Source organism: Gymnoscopelus braueri (genome assembly GCF_963280865.1).
Source record: "Gymnoscopelus braueri genome assembly, chromosome: 1".
Classification (NCBI taxonomy): domain Eukaryota; kingdom Metazoa; phylum Chordata; class Actinopteri; order Myctophiformes; family Myctophidae; genus Gymnoscopelus; species Gymnoscopelus braueri.
The window spans coordinates 21,722,183-21,729,682 of record NC_137603.1 but is presented as its reverse complement, the minus strand read 5'-3'; positions in this window follow the sequence as shown (position 1 = coordinate 21,729,682).

Genomic DNA, 7,500 nt, shown 5'->3' with positions numbered 1-7,500 from the left:
CATGAAGTCATCAGAGACAGCAGCTAGCTCAGACTGTTCAGAGAAACCATCTAGACCAGTACGCCTCATAACTCAAGCTCTCTCACCGTTCGTCATTCCTCAACTTGGCTCACGGAAACAGTCGGCCGCCAACGGTCCACCCAGTTCAACCCACTGTGCTGTTATTCCTCTGCATTTATGTCTCCATTCTTTTCCAGCAGTGGTTCTCAAATGTTACTTTATTTAATTTTATTTCAAGGACCCCCATGTTGGTATACCCCCCCCCCCCCCTAACTCTGAGAGAGCACAAATGGAATGGTTCCATTTAGCACTAGCCCATGAGTTACAGAGCTACAGTATAAGGGTCCACTTGGTTCTTGACTATCAGTCATTTAGCTGAGGACCCACTGGAACACCCCCCCCCCCCCCCCCCAAGGACCCCACATTGAGAACCACTACCCTACCGTACCTGTTAATCTTCATGTGCTGTTGACTCAGTCATTACACTTCAAAATTTTTTGGGAGGGTCTTTCACATTGTTTCTTTATCAAGACTTCATTTTTTTTAATCAGTAGCCTACATTAATAGTATGTTCGAGGTACGGCAATGCACTTTGGAGAATGAATTCATCAAATAACACATGTATACAATTCACTAAATGTCAATGTCATACTATACATACAATTCTCAGTGTTAAATAAAAACAAATGCATTTTTACACTCAGAGTCAAATTAACACTGAACATTTTACTGCAATATCTTAACAAGACAAGCCCTTTAACATTTAAGGAGACATAGTTTGTATAATCTCTCTGTCATCCTCCATGTATTTGACTTTGACATCGTGTTTGATGGCAGGTTATTTGTGTCTGGATGGACAGATCATTGTATTTAGAATCCATATTAAGCATAATAATCAACACATTTGCTTGTAACTGTCGCTCAGTCATTCTGCAATTGAATAGTCAAGTGGTTAGCTTGATATTTTGTTTGTTCAAAAAGGAGAGAATCTTGTTCATGTCTGAGTATGCACAAGATGGACAGAAAGACAAATCATCCTTGTAATTTGTACAGACAAGCCAGATTGTTTTATTCTAATTAATGAAATATATTTAAAAAATATAGCTTAACCACTTGGCTAATGGCGTGTATATCAGCTCAAATTGTAGTATAATCCATCACTACAGCATAATGCTACAGTAGCCAATTCGCTACCCATTATACTACTAAACACATTTTATGAGCAGTGAGACTTTTATTATGGTGACCATTAACCCATCAAACCCTTACAGATCATGCTTCATTCATTATGGTAACCATTAATCAAATCCTTATGTATCATTTTTCTTTACATTTCAAAGGCAGTGATCACAGATAAATCACTTGAGTTGCTATGTGACAAACAGATAAATCACTTGAGTTGCTATGTGACTGCAGCCACAATGTGTCAAAGTTACCAGCAGTACTTTGAGATACAGTACAGTTGTAACATCTCCAATGTTTCCATCTAAACAATTTCGGATTGGCTTTCTATGATTATGTCAGTTATTGCCATATGCAGGGGTAGACAATATTGAGCTGTGCACCATTGACAATGTTATTCTGTAGTTATGTTTTGACATAAGAATCAAACCACATCAGATTAGCAAACAGTAAATTATTGTAATGCTAACTTAGTGCTTGCTATGTGGGGGTCACTGCATCAGGGACATTTTAAATGGACCTTCAGGTACTGTAGAACTACTTGGATATTTAAGGATCAGTTAAGAAGAATAAATACCACCTTCTTAACTCTGGAATACTTAAGATGTGTGAATTAGTACTTCATAATGTGATCCTCTATATTCACTGATCCTGGCAATAAAATGAATAAATAAATAGAGTCCCAGATTGATTTACGATTTTTCACTACCACAGTCAATAGGCATGATCTGAGAATAATCCATTTTATCTATCTACCCCTGCATCTGTATAACTGAGAAAAGCTTGTTGTTTTGCTTGTAACCCAACCTCTTCCGTACTGGGAAATAAATGCATTTCCGAGTAAACAAACAATACTAGACTTAATTATTGAAGTGCTTTCTTAAAACTTCTCATGATCAGTGTTGGGCAAGTCACCCAAGAAGAGTAATACGTTATTTATTACTCCTTTAAAAAGTAATAATATTACATTACTTGTTAGTTGGCATCAACAGTAACTAGTTACTTTACAAGTTATATTACTATAATACTTTTTGACCCACAAACCTGTCCTGACCTGCACTTACACATGCTTAAAAGAACAAATCTACCAGCTAGCAGTGTGTTGATGCTGCTTGCAGATCTGTTCATTTTTTGCATGTGACAACCTCCTACTATGGAGCATAAAGTATAGGCTGAACAGTCTATCTCGGTCAAAAACAAATCACGTTCATTGTAACTTCGCAACCTACAGCTACTTGATTAACAACTAATATTATTACTGTTTTGGCCATTGTAATAATTACACTACTAGTTAGTGGGGAAAGTAATATTACAGTAATACAGTATATTACGTAGTAATTAGTTGCTGCCCAACACTACTCATGATGGACCATATAATCAATATAAACCCCTGTTTCCTCATGTTTCTCGAGATGTTTGACCACATTTTTACTCGCCTGTTGCTTTGTCCTGTGCAGCTTGTGCTATAATGTGAAAGGTGTTTCCGCAATAACAGAAACAGACCATAGTACCATTTAAATCATATTAGTAATTAACAATTACTCATGTGGGTCATGTGTGATCTAGGACAGATATAGAGCAGTGCACATATTTGCGTATAGTTTCTTCTTTAAAAAAGAAACACACACTTTTATGTCAAAGTGAATGATACACCAAAGAAATGTTATTAATGTGAATACTCAATGCTTAATTAAAATGATTAATTATTGATTATTTTCAACATACATGTGTGGATTGGCAGTATTAAAACCAAATCAATTGATCAGTTTTTGCCTGTGAATATCTGTCCCAGGTCACATGCACTGGGAACTAGGAAATGAATGATACATGGCATTAATATTTTAATAATGTTTAATCATTAATCATACAGTACTGCAGCAAAGCACAGTGAGAATGCACAGCACAACTGTCATGTTTTGACAATATGGTGACAGAACGTGAGCAATATGACTATATAGAAAACATGATCTAATAATGAATCTGAATGACATGTTTCAGTTGGAGGGAAAGGTCCACATCCAATCAGGTTTTTGTTTTTAAGCATTTTACCCTTTCCTTTCAGTACAGCCAATAAAGTTGTCAATACAGTAATCCATGTCAACATCATTTAACTTTACCGTTAGTACAGTCAATACAGTTAACACCGCACGACAGAGCTGGACTTCATTACTCTTCATTTCTTGCATTGTCTGAAACAACAACATAGGTTGACAGCCAGAAAGGTTCAAACCATACAGCTTTGAACAACTCTTCCACATCGAAATCATGGTTCTGTAACTGTTAGTGATTCAACTTTACTGTTTAGAACTTGGTCAGCTTTAATTGCTTTTCGGAATCCTTAAATCTCTGTCATGGTCACTAAATGTTCCCTTAAGTGACATTATTTCTGTTCTCCTCTGTCCTCACCAGCACACACGCACGCACGCATGCACTCACGCACGCACGCGCGCACACACACTCACACACACACACACACACAGACACACACACACACACACACACACACACACACACACACACACACACACACACACACACACACACACACACACACACACACACACACACACACACACACACACACACTGCTAGTAATTATAAAAGACTCATACACTCAGCAATTTTATGGAAATCAAAGTAAAAATTGGTCATATCTATTGTTGTAGCTGGAAGATGAAAGGTTTAACAATGTCATGCTATCAAAGTGTTTTTGAGCAAGACATGAAACTCTGTGTGCACTCATTTCATGTCGCTCTTCATGAACACTTATGCTCCAATCTGATTCTGCTCCATTGACAGTAATTTTATCCATTTGGACAATGGAGTCGGGTTACATAATACCAATTAGTTGGTGACATTCTCCATACTGTTATTGAGATGTTTAACCGGGTCAAACAAAAGCAGGGAACTCTGCTAGTTATCATTTTAGATGTGAGTTAAAGATCGGCTTCAGAGTCTACAGATCAGAAGCATTATTCCTCAGATGCTATAATGTTAATGTATGACTGTTGATGTCACTTCTGCTGCAATGGTTGCCCGTAATGTTGCTGAACGTATTCTGGTCTTCATCCACAGACTGGACAGACCTCTCCCATACAACACTGTGATTTTACGCCTGGTTTCAGAAAAACACAACAACTAAAAAGTGCTCTTTGTAATTTATTATTATTATTATATTATCATTATTATTATTATCATTTTTTTTTCAGAAGTGATGTTCGACATGGTGGACTTCCACCATTGCTGCTAGCAACCTCATCATTATGTTGTTAACCACAGCATGCCTATCCTGGGAGAACATTCGTCAAAAATAGCAGATCTGTAAGCTCACAACACGTCCCGATGTGACATGTTGTAAACTTGTAGATCGGCTATTTTTGGCGAAGAGATTTGTTGTAGACGGAAAAAAGCATACCAAGTATACAGTTGTAACTCAGGTCGGTTTTACTAACAATAAAGGCTTTAAGTGGTTAAATGACTAGCAGTAGCCACAGCAGAGTTCCATGTCCACATTTAGTTCCATCTAGGTCCATGTCTCTAGGAAAGAGAATTGTGAGATTTCAGATGCTTTTATTTGAATGTACCATAGCAAACCAATATCATTGGTCAGGACTTTCATTTGTTGAGACCTTTTAATTTATCATAATAAAGCTACACATCTTTCCACATTTAACATCTTTGCACTTCAGTGGGCGAAGCATGATCATAAGACATTTAGGTGAAACCATGCGTTGGTCACAGTGTAATTCGTGCCTGACTAGCAGCACAGCCATGTGCAGGGTTTGAACTGATTCCTATCAAAAGACTAGATGTGGAATGCACCTTTAAATGGAAGTAGAGAGAAGAAGGGTAGCGAGCAGTGCTGGCCGTTGTATATTCTCTGTCATGTACTGAGCTATTTTAAAGGGAAACATTTGAAATATGATTCTGAAATGTATAAATAAATAATTGTGAAAGATCAAAAAACATGAATTTGTTATGGTTCATCATTCTCAGTCATTTTTACTCAGAGAATCTCCTCAATATATGTATCCCTGGTGAAAACCTGTGCTCTGAGGAGCAAGTGTAGCAACTCATCGGCTCAGAATTTAATAACGGTTCATAATGTAATCATTGTAATTAAAGCCCATAATGTAATAATCAGCTCTGTAATAACGTCATGAGTGCATAACGTAATAATGGATTTTTGCATTATGTAATAATGCAAAAATGTGTTACATTATGAACCTTACTTAGCCGCTCATAATGTAATACGGCTCATATTGTTGAGAAAAGTGTTACATCGTAAACATTTTTATCTCCGGCCTGAAGAAGATCTATGACCGAAAGCTTGCTATGAAAAACAAACAAATAAAAGCAATCTGATTTTGCACAGTATTGAGTGTGCGGAGGCTGCCTTTTATTGTTCATTGTTCAAAGGCTGGGAGGCCGCAGTCCCCTTTCGCCCCTGTCCGGCCCCCACAAATCCATCGCTACACCTGGGACCCAGAAGATGGCATTAAAGGTGAAGACCTATACCACGGCGGCAATGGACCCTGCCTACTACATACTGGGGTCGGCTGCTTCAAATGAAACCATCTAAGTGGGGCTTGGCAGACAGCGGAGCATGTGCGTCCGGTGAGTAAGAACTGGCGAGCATAATTACCACCCGCCCCCCTATAAACACCAACTTCGGCCTCTTCAACGTAAGGCCAGAGATGAGGGCATGGCTACATGATGTTGAGCTCGCCATCTGATGATGTATGAAAGAAGCAGAAGTAATGTTGATAGGGACCTGGTGTACTTTATTCTACTCTCTGAGTACAGAGGAACAACCAGGTACCTGGTGGGCTTTATTCTACTCTCTGAGTACAGAGGTAGAGGGATTTCTACATGCCTGTGATTGTCCTCTTTGCATAATTTATCCAACGCACGTCTTCTGTGGTTTCACTAAATCGCCGCAGCACCAGAAAACCGAGGGTAAAATATTGAAGGCTGTGATAAATATTGAAGGCTGTGATAAATGTTTGATCTTCTCATGAGACGGATCAGGTAGAATGGACCTCAACAGATCTCAATCTCAAACACATAACATACACCACTTAATTTTAAGAGGTGTAATGACTGTGTTTACAGGGATGTGACATTCCGGATAAGGTCACATCTAATGTGAGGCATTATTTTTCAAATAAGTGCAGTGATTGGTTTATATTCATATCCGGCTCACAGAATATTCCATACGTGAATAAATGAAACAATCTATTACCATGAAAATTGAGCTAAATAAAATAAATGAATTCTACTGAAATATATAACGGCTGTTGACTTTAAGGTTTCACATTTCAAAGTAATTATTGTTACCTGCACTTACAACATAGTGCTGGCAAATTTGCAGTCAGTGACATTTTGTAGTTAGAGCCTCTGTAGTCATTAACATTGTGAACAAACATTACAATACAATAAAATATTGTTGTAAAGCAAAATAGCGAGAAAAAAAACAAATAATGTTAAAAGTAAGAGAAGGGTGCTGATTTGAGCACAGGTATTTTCCAAGTTGTCGAAACCCTCCAACAACCAGTCCGTGGGTATGTCCTAGGCTGGATCACCAGAGGAAACAAAGTTCTTAGTCTTGCACTGCTGCTTGGTGTTAAAGCGCTCCCTGTAGTTGTTCTTATGGGCCTGGAAGTCCACCCATTGCTATTACGACAGCGGACGGACATACACTGGAAGGCCGCCGGGTCTATTGCCTCTCTTCCCAGTAGCTGCTCACGGGAGGGGCCTTCAGGTACTGTAGCGTCGGCTTTTGGTAGATTCCACCAGTGAGTAGTGCCTTCTTGTATCCAAGCTACATAGTCCAGAAGTTGCAAATGCATCCGCTGCACCTACAACACACGCACGCACGCACGCACGCACGCACGCACGCACGCACGCACGCACGCACGCACGCACGCACGCACGCACGCACGCACGCACGCACGCACGCACGCACGCACGCACGCACGCACGCACGCACGCACGCACGCGCGTGCCGCACGCACGCACGCACGCACGCACGCACGCACGCACGCACGCACGCACGCACGCACGCACGCACGCACGCACGCACGCACGCACGCACGCACGCACACACACACGCACGCACACACACACGCACGCACACAAAAACGTTATCTCCGTACCTGCCATTTGACCTGGCGGAGATAATAATAGCGCTTCTATTAACCCCATGAACCCTAGTGTCTCTTTGTGGGGCGAACATTCGGCAAAAATATTTACTGTATGGAAAAAAGGAGGTTGCCTAGTATAGACCATTGGGGGACTTCTGTTAAATAAGAAGAC